The 12,367-nt window shown below is 40.9% G+C and overlaps 1 protein-coding gene across 5 annotated transcripts in view; it reads right to left on the minus strand.

Moving 5' to 3' along the window:
• opa1 (OPA1 mitochondrial dynamin like GTPase) overlaps positions 1-12,367 on the minus strand; it is a 157,952-nt gene that overhangs the window by 36,156 nt on the left and 109,429 nt on the right. The window lies entirely within an intron of this gene.

The following is a 12,367-nucleotide window of genomic DNA, read 5'->3' on the forward strand; positions in this document are numbered from 1 at the left end:
AACTACTTTTTTAATGCTATAAACAAAACATCAAATGTTGGTAAGTAAACTCTTAGAAGTAAGATGACTTAGCATATTGGATCCAAGACCAACAGTCTTGTCTACATTCTTCAGTTTTGCTAACATTATAAAAAGCAAATTTCTGGCCATCTTCCTAAACTTAAATCATATTTGCAAGATACTTATGATGCCTATGATATATGATTGTCTGTTTGGACTTTAGCAAACCCTTTAACAAGGTGCCACAAGGTACGTGTCCATGGAAACGAGGAAGAGCTAGTTGGATGGATCATAATTGGCTTGGAGGTAGAAAACAGAGGATGGTGTCTGAAGGTTTTTTTTCCAGAGTGGAGGTTGATGAGTAGTGTGCTGCAGGGGTTGGTGTTAGGCCCTGTCATCAAGAACACCCAGCCGGATGTGAGATCAGGCAGGAAGTGGTCAGCCCGTGTAGCAGTTGATGAGGCAGAGTCTAGATTAACATAGAAACATAGAAAATAGGTGCAGGAGTAGGCCATTCAGCCCTTCGAGCCTGCACCGCCATTCAGTAAGATCATGGCTGATCATCCAACTCAGAACCCTGTACCAGCCTTCCCTCCATACCCCCGATCCCTTTAGCCACAAGGGCCATATCTAATTCCCTCTTAAATATAGCCAATGAACTGGTCTCAACTGTTTCCTGTGGCAAAGGATTCCACAGATTCACCACTCTCTGTGTGAAGAAGTTTTTCCTAATCTCGGTCCTAAAAGGCTTCCCCTTTATCCTCAAACTGCGACCCCTCGTTCTGGACTTCCCCATCATTGGGAACAATCTTCCTGCATCTAGCCTGTCCAATCCCTTTAGAATTTTATACGTTTCAATAAGATCCCCCCTCAATCTTCTAAATTCCAACGAGCATAAGCCTAGTTGATCCAGTCTTTCATCATATGAAAGTCCTGCCATCCCAGGAATCAATCTGGTGAACCTTCTTTGTACTCCCTCTATGGCAAGAATGTCTTTCCTCAGATTAAGGGACCAAAACTGCACACAATACTCCAGGTGTGGTCTCACCAAGGCCCTGTACAACTGCAGTAGTACCTCCCTACTCCTGTACTTGAATCCTCTTGCTATGAATGCCAGCATACCATTCGCCTTTTTCACTGCCTGCTGTACCTGCATGCCCACTTTCAATGACTGCTGTATAGTGACACCCAGGTCTCGTTGCACCTCCCCTTTTCCTAATCGGCCACCATTCAGATAATAATCTGTTTTCCTGTTATTGCCACCAAAGTGGATAACCTCACATTTATCCACATTAAATTGCATCTGCCATGAATTTGCCCACTCACTTAACCTATCCAAGTTACCCTGCATCCTCTTAGCATCCTCCTCACAGCTAGCACTGCCACCCAGCTTCGTGTCATCCGCAAACTTGGAGATGCTGCATTTAATTCCCTCATCTAAATCATTAATATATATTGTAAACAACTGGGGTCCCAGCACTGAGCCTTGCGGTACCCCACTAGTCACTGCCTGCCATTCTGAAAAGGTCCCATTTATTCCCACTCTTTGCTTCCTGTCTGCCAACCAATTCTCTATCCACATCAATACCTTACCCCCAATACCGTGTGCTTTAAGTTTGCACACTAATCTCTTGTGTGGGACCTTGTCAAAAGCCTTTTGAAAATCCAAATATACCACATCCACTGGTTCTCCCCTATCCACTCTACCAGTTACATCCTCAAAAAATTCTGAGATTCGTCAGACATGATTTTCCTTTCACAAATCCATGCTGACTTTGTCCAATGATTTCACCGCTTTCCAAATGTGCTGTTATCACATCTTTGATAACTGCCTCTAGCATTTTCCCCACCACCGATGTCAGGCTAACGAGTCTATAATTCCCCGGTTTCTCTCTCCCTCCTTTTTTAAAAAGCGGGGTTACATTAGCCACCCTCCAATCCTCAGGAACTAGTCCAGAATCTAAAGTGTTTTGAAAAATTATCACTAATGCATCCACTATTTCTTGGGCTACTTCCTTACACACTCTGGGATGCAGACCATCTGGCCCTGGGGATTTATCTGCCTTTAATCCCTTCAATTTACCAAACACCACTTCCCTGCTAACATGTATTTCCCTCAGTTCCTCCATCTCACTAGACCTTCTGTCCCCTACTATTTCCGGAAGATTATTTATGTCCTCCTTAGTGAAGACAGAACCAAAGTAGTTATTCAATTGGTCTGCCATGTCCTTGTTCCCCATAATCAATTCACCTGTTTCTGTCTGTAGGGGACCTACATTTATCTTAACCAATCTTTTTCTTTTCACATATCTATAAAAGCTTTTACAGTCAGTTTTTATGTTCCCTGCCAGTTTTCTCTCATAATCTTTTTTGCCATTCCTAATTAAGCCCTTTGTCCTCCTCTGCTGGACTCTGAATTTCTCCCAGTCCTCAGGTGAGCCACTTTTTCTGGCTAGTTTGTATGCTTCTTCTTTGGAATTAATACTATCCCTAATTTCCCTTGTCAGCCACAGGTGCACTACCTTCCCTGATATATTCTTTTGCCAAACTGGGATGAACAATTGTTGTAGTTCATCCATGCGATCTTTAAATGCTTGCCATTGCATATCCACTGTCAAACCTTTAAGTATCATCTGCCAGTCTATCTTAGCTAATTCACGTCTCATACCTTCAAAGTTACCCTTCTTTAAGTTCAGAACCTTTGTTTCTGAATTAACTATGTCACTCACCATCGTAATGAAGAATTCCACCATATTATGGTCACTCTTACCCAAGGGGCCTCTCATGACAAGATTGCTAATTAATCCTTCCTCATTGCTCAATACCCAGTCTAGAAGAGCCTGCTCTCTAGTTGGTTCCTCGACATGTTGGTTCAAAACACCATCCCGCATACATTTCAAGAAATCCCCTTCCTCAGCACCCTTACCAATTTGGTTCACCCAATCTATATGTAGATTGAAGTCACCCATTATAACTGCTGTTCCTTTATTGCATGCATTTCTAATTTCTTGTTTAATGCCATCCCCAAACTCACTACTACTGTTAGGTGGCCTGTACACAACTCCCACCAGCGTTTTGATGATCAGCCATGATCATAATAAATGGTGGTGCAGGCTCGAAGGGCCGAATGGCCTACTCCTGCACCTATTTTCTATGTTTCTATGTTTTCTGCCCCTTAGTGTTATGCAGCTCTACCCATATCGATTGCACATCCTCCCGGCTAATGTCCTTCCTTTCTATTGCGTTACTCTCCTCTCTAACCAGCAATGCTACCCCACCTCCTTTTCTTTCATGTCTATCCCTCCTGAATATTGAATATCCCTGAATGTTGAGCTCCCATCCTTGGTCACTGTGGAGCCATGTCTCTGTGATCCCAACTATATCATATTCATTAATAACAATCTGCACTTTTAATTCATCCACCTTGTTACGAATGCTCCTTGCATTGACACACAAAGCCTTCAGGCTTGCTTTTACAACACTCTTAGCCCTTACACAATTTTGTTGAAAAGTGGCCCTTTTTGATTTTTGCCCTAGATTTGCCACTTTTACTTTTCACCTTAAGCACAAGAAGATGGTTAGGGCTATCCAGCTTGGCCGCCAGGGACTTGGATGGACAACCCACAAGTGGTGGTCATTTTCAACAGGTAAGGAGCACTGTGAGCTTGTAACACAAGAAATACGAGCGGTAGAAGAGGAGAAGAGGTTAACTAAAACAGCTGGCCTGGCCAAACAAGGGGCTTGAACCCGGTGGGAAAGTGTTGAACAACGACACCTATCTTGGAATGTTCTGTGGCAGATGGAACCGCTCCGCATTTCTTTTCTATGCACAGCAGCGTACGATCTGCTCCCAAGACCTGCCAACCTCAGCTCCTGGTATGAAGATAAGACAGACAGGTGTGCTGCTTGTGGCGAGAAGGGAACACTTCAACATATTTTGAGTGCATGCAGAGTCAATCTTTCCAGCGGTATGTACACTTGGAGACATAACAACGTTCTCAAAGTTGTAACAGAAGCGGTTGAGCAGAGAGTACTGCAGCACAACTTATCTCATGCCCCATGCTGCACAGAATATCGCATATCATTTGTGAAAGAAGGCTCCAAGTCAAGGGTGTACAGCATAGGCCCACGATCAAGCATACTTTCTTCAGCCAATGATTGGTGTGTCAAGGCCGACCTGGATGGGAAAGGCCGTTTCTCAGGCAAATAGTTTTCACCACATTGTATCCAGATATAATCGTATGGTTTGACACCAGTAGAGAAGTGGTTATTGGTGAACTCACAGTCCCCTGGGAAGACAACACTGATGAAGCCCATGAGTGCAAGTTAACCAAGTATGCAGAATTAAGATCAGAGTGCAGAGACAGAGGGTGGAAGGTCACATGCTACCCATTCGAAGTAGGCTGCCATGGGTTTATTGCAACACACATCAAAGTTGCTGGTGAACGCAGCAGGCCAGGCAGCATCTCTAGGAAGAGTTACAGTCGACGTTTCAGGCCGAGACCCTTCGTCAGGACTAACTGCAGAAGTCTAATGCCCCACCTCCCCCTCGTACCCCATCTGTTATTTATTTTTATACACACATTCTTTCTCTCACTCTCCTTTTTCTCCCTCTGTCCCTCTGACTATACCCCTTGCCCATCCTCTGGGTCCCCCCCCCCTTGTCTTTCTCCCTGGGCCTCCTGTCCCATGATCCTCTCATATCCCCTTTGCCAATCACCTGTCCAGCTCTTGGCTCCATCCCTCCCCCTCCTGTCTTCTCCTATCATTTTGGATCTTGCCCTCCCCCTCCCACTTTCAAATCTCTTACTAACTCTTCCTTCAGTTAGTCCTGACGAAGGGTCTCGGCCTGAAACGTCGACTGTACCTCTTCCTAGAGATGCTGCCTGGCCTGCTGCGTTCACTATCAACTTTGATGTGTGTTACTTGAATTTCCAGCATCTGCAGAATTCCTGTTGTATGGGCTTATTGTGTTCACTCTCCAGAAGTGGCTGCGTGACCTTGGCTTCACTAGAAGAGAGATCAAGTCAACCAGCAGGGCTGTAGCTGAGGCAGCAGAGAAAGGATCAGCATGGGTGTGGACCAAGTATGTCCAGAGGGACAGATAGCCAGACAGTGTATACATCTTTTGCAAACCCTTCAGTAGTTGCATAGACACCTGAAGAGTAGACTATCTGTTGGATGGAAGCGACAACAACTCTGATAGAGGCAGTTGCCAAGTTTTTAATCTCACCAGTGGGAGGTGGCTGGCTCACCATCTTGAGGGAGTCTTGATCATAAGCGGGCTGAAACTCCTGAAGACAGGTGGCAGATCAACTGATAATCCCACTGGTGACAGCACAGGACAGTTAACATCTTAGTCCACGTGTATTTTCAATTCTTAGGACCCTTGTTATTCATTATTTATTTACATGGATGTGAATGCACAAGGTTTGATCAGTAAGTTAGCAGATGACACAAAATTAGGAAGTGTTGTTGACAGTGAAGGAGGACATCATAGTTTGCAGAGGGACCTTGGTTAGTTAGAGAAATGTGCTGAAGAGTAGGAAATGGATTTCATTACAGTTAAGTATAAGGTGATGCATTTTGGAAAGTCAAGAGCATAGGTCATATATTATGAATGGTTGGGCAGCAGGGCGTGAAATGGAACAGTGCAACCCAGAAGTACAAGTGTGTAGTTTATTGAAAGCTACGTCACAAATAGACAGGGTGGTGTAAAAAGGCGTTCAGCAAGCTCACCTCCATTGGTCAGGGCACCGAGTATAGGAGTTGGGACATTATATTACAGATGTACAAGTCATTGGTGAGGCTACATTTGGAGTACAATGTACAGTCTTGGCCACGCTGTTATAAATAGTGCTTAAACTGGAAAGGGTGCAGAAAAGATTTATGAGAATATTGCCCAGAAATAGAGAGCCTGAAATACACTGACAGGTTGATCAGTCTATGTCTTTATTCCTTGGAATGTAGGAGAATGTAGAATAACTTTATAGAAATCAAAGCAAGGGTAAGCTGGATCATGAATCATAACAGTCATTTCCCTGGGTGGGGGGGGGGTGACCCAAAACTAGGGAGTATAAGTCTAGGGTGAGAGAGAAAAATTTAAAAGGGACCTAAGGAGCAACATTTTCACACAGTAGAGGGTGGTGAGTATATGGAATGAGATGGCACAAGAAGTAGTTGAGATAGGTATGATAGTATCACTTAAAAAACACTTGGATAGGTAAATGGAGGAGCAGAACTTAGACAGAACTGTGCCGAATGCAGGACATTGGGACGAGCTGGGTGAGCACTATAGTTTGCATGGATCAGTTGGTCCAAAGAGCCTACATCTGTGCTCTATGACAACATTCAATACTGCATGACCACCTTCCCTAAGTTGATTTTATGATAAAGCTACAGCTATAACTGAAAGATATGCAATACACACACAATGCATTTAACCAGAAGCCTTGGATAAATATTTCAGTGCGTGTTGCTCTCAGCGCAAGGGATAAAGCCTTCACCTCTGGAAACCAACAGGAGCTCAAGAGATGGCACTGTGATTTACGTAGAGCCATAAAGGTGGCAAAATGGCAACACAGGGACAAAATCCAGTCACAACTCTGCAACAATGACACACGCACACCATCGTGGACTTAAAGAAACACAGCAGTACAGGCAACATTGCCACCTCGCTCCTGGATGAGCCAAATGTCTTTTTTATGCTTAATTTGAGGTTGATTTGAGGAGAGCCGCCAACGAGACCTGAACCTTGGTCATCTCCAAGGCTGAAGTATATAGAACATTCCAAGATGTCAACAGCCGCAAGGCAGCGAGGCCAGATGGCATCCCAGACGCATCCTCAAAGTGTGTGCTGAATAGCTGGCTGGTGTGTTTAGGGACATTTTTAACCTCTCCCTTTCCTCGTGTGTAGTTGCATCTTGTTTTAAATCATCTATCATTGTCCCTGTACCTAAAAAAACCAAGGTAGCATACCTGAACGATTGGCACTCTGTCGCACTCACCTCAATTATAAGCAATTGCTTTGAGAGCCTGATTAAAGACTACATCTGCAGAATGCTACCACCCACACTGGACCCTCTACAACTCGCCTACCAATGGAACCGGTCTACTGATGATGCCATAGCCACAGCACTATACACCGTCCTCACTCACCTGGGGAAGAGGGGTGCATACGTTAGAATACTGTTCCTCGACTACAGTTCAGCATTCAACACCATAACTCGCTCCAGACTTGAAAGGAAGCTCAGAGACCTCAGCCTGCACCCCAGCTGGATCCTAGACTTCCTATAGGATCGCCGATTGATGGTAAGGATGGGCTCCCTCATCTCTGCCCCTCTGACCCTCAACACAGGTGCCCCCCAGGGTTGTGTTCTAAGTTCCCTTCTCTACTCCCCTTACACCCACGACTGTAGGTGACACGACTTCGATCGGCCTTATTTCTAACAGTAATGAGACAGTCTACAGAGGAGAGGTTGACACCCTGACACAGTGGTGCCAGGATAACAACCTCTCCCTCAATGTCCAAAAACAGAAGAGCTGATTGTGGATTAAAAGAGGAAAGGATTAAAGGCTCAAGATCAACATCAATGGGTCTACAGTTGAGAGGGTGAGTAGAGAGACTTCCGGTAGCGCTCATGGAGTGAAGTCGCGTTCTTGACTCGCTCCATTACCTCTGAGTTTTTTCTCTCTATGGTCAGCTATACTTTAATTAACTATTAAGGCATCAATTTTTACAATACTTTGAATTAAACTGAATTCTCTGACAATTGGATGGAACTTAGATCTGCTATGTCTAAGAACGGGAAAGACGGCAAGGATGGTAAACCTCCGGTTAAACCGAAAGCTACGGATCTCCCTCCGACTGAATCACCGGTGACTTTGGAAGCTATATCGGAGTTAATTCAGAGGGAAATTTCAACCTCTGTTAGGGAGATGATTCGTACAGAAATTATGGGCTTTGTTAAAGACCTGATTCATATGGAAATCTCAACTAAGTTCCAGAAAATTGCCGATTTAATTGATAAGATGCAAACATGTATTGCGGAACATCAGTCGGCTATATCTGGTCTTCAAAAATCCGCGCAACAAAGTGAGCTTAAGATGGGGAAAGTCGAAGAAACAATTAATGTAATGAAGAAGAAACTTGACTTTTTGACTTTTAAAAACTCTGACTTGGAATCTAGAATGCGACGGCAGAATTTACGAATGATTGGCGTCAGGGAAGCCGTGGAAGCTAACAACCCTATGAAATATTTCTCCCAACTTTTAAAAGATGCATTCCCTACTGTATTTCCTGACCAACCACCGCTACTGGATCGTGTTCACAGAATCCCATCATACTCGTCTAGGTCAGATAGACCTAGGCATGTTATCTTACGTTTTCATTACTTTCAAGATAAGGAGAGACTGTTTCGATTCGCTCGATCTAAAGGTTTCATTGATTTTTCGGATCTTAAGTTCCGATTCGTGGAAGATTTCAGTAAACCAATCTGGGACCAACGGGTCCGTTACAGATCCGTGATGTCGGAATTCTATAAGATGGATTTAAGACCAGCGCTGCTGTACCCTGCACGTCTAAGGATTCGCATGTTAGATGGAGCTCTTCGTTTTTTTGATTCTCCATCGGATGCCCAGAGTTATCTGGATCAACTTTCATCTTCAACATCTTAATTGCCTTTTTTTAATTTTCTCCGTTGATCGGAGGCTGTGAATTGGTTGGTTTTAACTTTTCTGTGCCCTATTTGGGCAGAAAAGTTTACTTTCGATTTCTTAATATGGCTGCTAAACTTTCTTTTTAACTGCGTCATTTCTTTCTTTTCCCAGGGGATTCTGGGTGGTTACTTCCCTTTTGTCATCTTACGTATTTCCTGTGCGGCCTTAAATTTTGTAGTTTTTTTTAAATTTTATTCTGTTTTGCTTTTTATAATCATTTTATGTTAATAATCCTATTTTTTTTGTTGCTGTGTCTATTCATGAGTTTGAGGTTTATTGTGGTTTTTTTTAATATATACTTTCCGGCTTTTGTTCTGTTCTGTGTGTATTTTAATTGAGCTAACTTTTTTTTACTTATTTTTTACTGTTTTACAATTAGCTGATCCTTTTCATATTTATACCTTTTTTTTAGGGAGCGTATACCGGAAGTCATGGGGGTAGTTTTAGCGCTTGCTTCTTTCTGGCGGGTCTGCTTTAGATTTCGCCTTGGGGTCCTGGGGTGGGGGGCGGTGGGAGGGGCTTCACGTTTTAGTTTGTTTCTCTTTGGGCTATATACATTATTGAAGTATTGGTTACGTCCTTTTCCCCGGTATCTTTTGTATGTTCTGTTTCCTCTCCGGGTCTGTGGGTCGCGCCTATTGTCAATCCTCTTTGTTATGGGTTGACTTTAGGATTTATGGAGTCTATTATTAATTTTGTCTCCTGGAATACTAATGGTCTTAATCATCCTATTAAAAGGAAAAAAGTTTTTAAAGTGTTCCGGAGACTTAAAGCACAAATTTTATTTTTACAAGAGACCCATGTACGGAGGGGGGACAGACTACGTTTTTTCAAATTTTGGAAGGGACAACAATTTCATTCGAACTCCAATGCTAAGATTCGAGGCGTCTCTATCTTTATAGACTCCTCAGTTACTTTTATACAACAGGATATTATCTCTGATCCGAATGGTAGATTTTTATTGGTTAGTGGTTTATTATTTAATAAAAAAGTAGTTTTGGTTAATGTTTATGCTCCTAATATGGATTGTCCGGAATTTTATAAATCATTGTTTGATCAGTTTCCGAATTTGAACGAGTTTTCATTGATTTGGGGCGGAGATCTTAATACCTGTTTATCTCCAGCTTTGGACCGTTCGGCTCCTTTACGGACTTTACCTAATAAATCTGCAAATTTGATTAATTTTTTCCTTTCTGATTCTGGGTCGACGGACATTTGGCGTTTTCTGCATCCTCAGGAAAAAGATTTTTCCTTCTTTTCACATGTTCATCATTCCTATTCAAGAATTGATTATTTTTTCATTGATTCTCGTCTCATTTCTTCAGTGATTAAATGTGATTATGATTCTATAACCATTTCGGATCATGCTCCACTTAAGCTTTCTATTAAAATTATGGCCAATATACCAAACAATAGACAATGGCGTTTTAATTCGTTGTTGCTTCAGGACTCGGACTTTGTTAATTTTATGAATGAACAGATTGAGCTTTTTTTTACAATTAACCATACAGAAGATATTTCGGTTAACACTCTTTGGGACACTTTTAAAGCCTATATTCGGGGTCAGATTATTTCGTATTCCGTTGCTTTGAGGAAGAAACAGAAGCAGGAGGAGATGGTAATTGTGGACAAGATTAAAGAAATTGATAAGAAATATGTTATGGCTCCTTCTGAGGAGCTATACAAACAAAGAACTGAACTTCAAATGGAACACAGTTTACTACTCTCGTCCTCGATTGTAAACCAATTAAAGAAAACAAGAAGTGATTTTTATGTTCACAGTGATAAAATTGGCAAGCTGCTGGCTAATCAATTGAAATCTAATTATGTTAAATCTCAAATCAATCAGATTTATAACCAAAATGATCGATTGATATTGGATCATGTGGGGATTAATCAAACCTTTTGTGATTTTTATTCTTCTTTATACCAATCAGAGTCTCCTCGAGATTCTAAATATATGAATGATTTTTTAGATAAGTTAGACTTCCCTCTGATTTCACAGGATATGTCTTCTTTATTAGATACTTCCATTACAATGGATGAGATTAAGAATGTTATTTTTTCTATGAATCTGGGGAAAGCTCCTGGCCCTGATGGGTTTACCGTTGAATTTTATAAATGTTTTGCTTCTTTATTGATTCCTTGGCTCTATAAGGTTTTTGAGGCTTCTTTGAAACTTGGTAAACTTCCGGAATCTTTTAATAGAGCATCAATTTCTTTAATACTAAAGAAGGATAAAGACCCTGCTCAATGTGCATCTTATAGACCAATATCTTTATTAAATGTTGATTCTAAAGTTTTTTCTAAGTTATTAGCAAATAGACTAGAAAAAGTACTTCCTTCTATTATTTCGGAAGACCAAACGGGTTTTATTAAAGGTCGTTACTCTTTTTATAATATTCGTACATTGTTAAATATCGTTTATACTCCCTCACAAAATGTTCCTGAGTGTGTTATTTCTTTAGATGCCGAGAAAGCTTTTGATAGAGTAGAATGGCCTTATTTATTTAAGGTGCTTGAAATGTTTAATTTTAGCTTGAAATTTATATCCTGGATTAAACTGTTATATTACTCCCCTGTAGCCTCGGTTCGTACTAACTCCTTAAACTCACCTTTTTTTCCTCTCTTTCGTGGTACTCGACAAGGCTGTCCTCTTAGTCCCCTATTATTTGATATTGCATTAGAACCTCTTGCAATTGCTATTCGAGAATCTTTAAATATTACTGGGATAACTCGGGGATTAAAGTCCCATAAATTATCACTCTATGCTGATGATTTACTTTTATATATTTCTAATCCTGAGAGATCCATTCCTGCTGTTTTAGAGTTATTAGCACAATTTGGTCTTTTCTCAGGTTATAAATTAAATCTTAGTAAGAGTGAACTTTTTCCGATTAATAAACATCTTCCCTTATATTATAAATTTCCATTTAAATTGATTAATAATTACTTTTCATATCTTGGGATTAAAATTACTTGTAAACATAAAGATTTATTTAAGACTAACTTTTTACCATTAATAGACCATATTACTCAACTTTCATCTAAATGGTTTCCCTTATATTTAACTTTGATTGGTCGTATTAATGCAGTTAAGATGTTTTTTTTGCCAAAATTTTTATATGTGTTTCAGGCATTACCAATTTTCGTTCCTAAATCTTTTTTTGATAAAGTTGACTCTAAAATTTCTTCATTTATTTGGCAGAACAAGAATCCGAGACTGGGTAAAATACATTTACAGAAAGCTAAGAGAGATGGAGGTTTAGCATTACCTAACTTTAGATTTTATTATTGGGCTATTAATATTCGACATATGAAATTTTGGTTACTTGATCGGGACATACTATTTATTCCTAAATGGGTAGCATTGGAATTACAATCTGTTCAGGGTTATACACTTGGTTCTATTTTAGGTTCCTCTCTTCCTTTTGATTCGAAACGTCTTAAGCAGGTCTCTAACCCGATAGTTAAATATGCTTTGCGCATTTGGTTTCAATTCAGAAAATTTTTTGATCTTAATCAATTCGGGTTAGCGATTCCTATTTTAGGTAACATATTTTTTCCTCCCTCTTTTACGGATCGCGCTTTTCAAACTTGGAAGACTAAGGGTATTTTACGGTTTTTGGATTTATTTTTAGATGGTTCC

The sequence above is a fragment of the Mobula hypostoma genome, chromosome 4, assembly GCF_963921235.1.
Source record: "Mobula hypostoma chromosome 4, sMobHyp1.1, whole genome shotgun sequence".
NCBI classification, from domain to species: Eukaryota; Metazoa; Chordata; class Chondrichthyes; order Myliobatiformes; family Myliobatidae; genus Mobula; species Mobula hypostoma.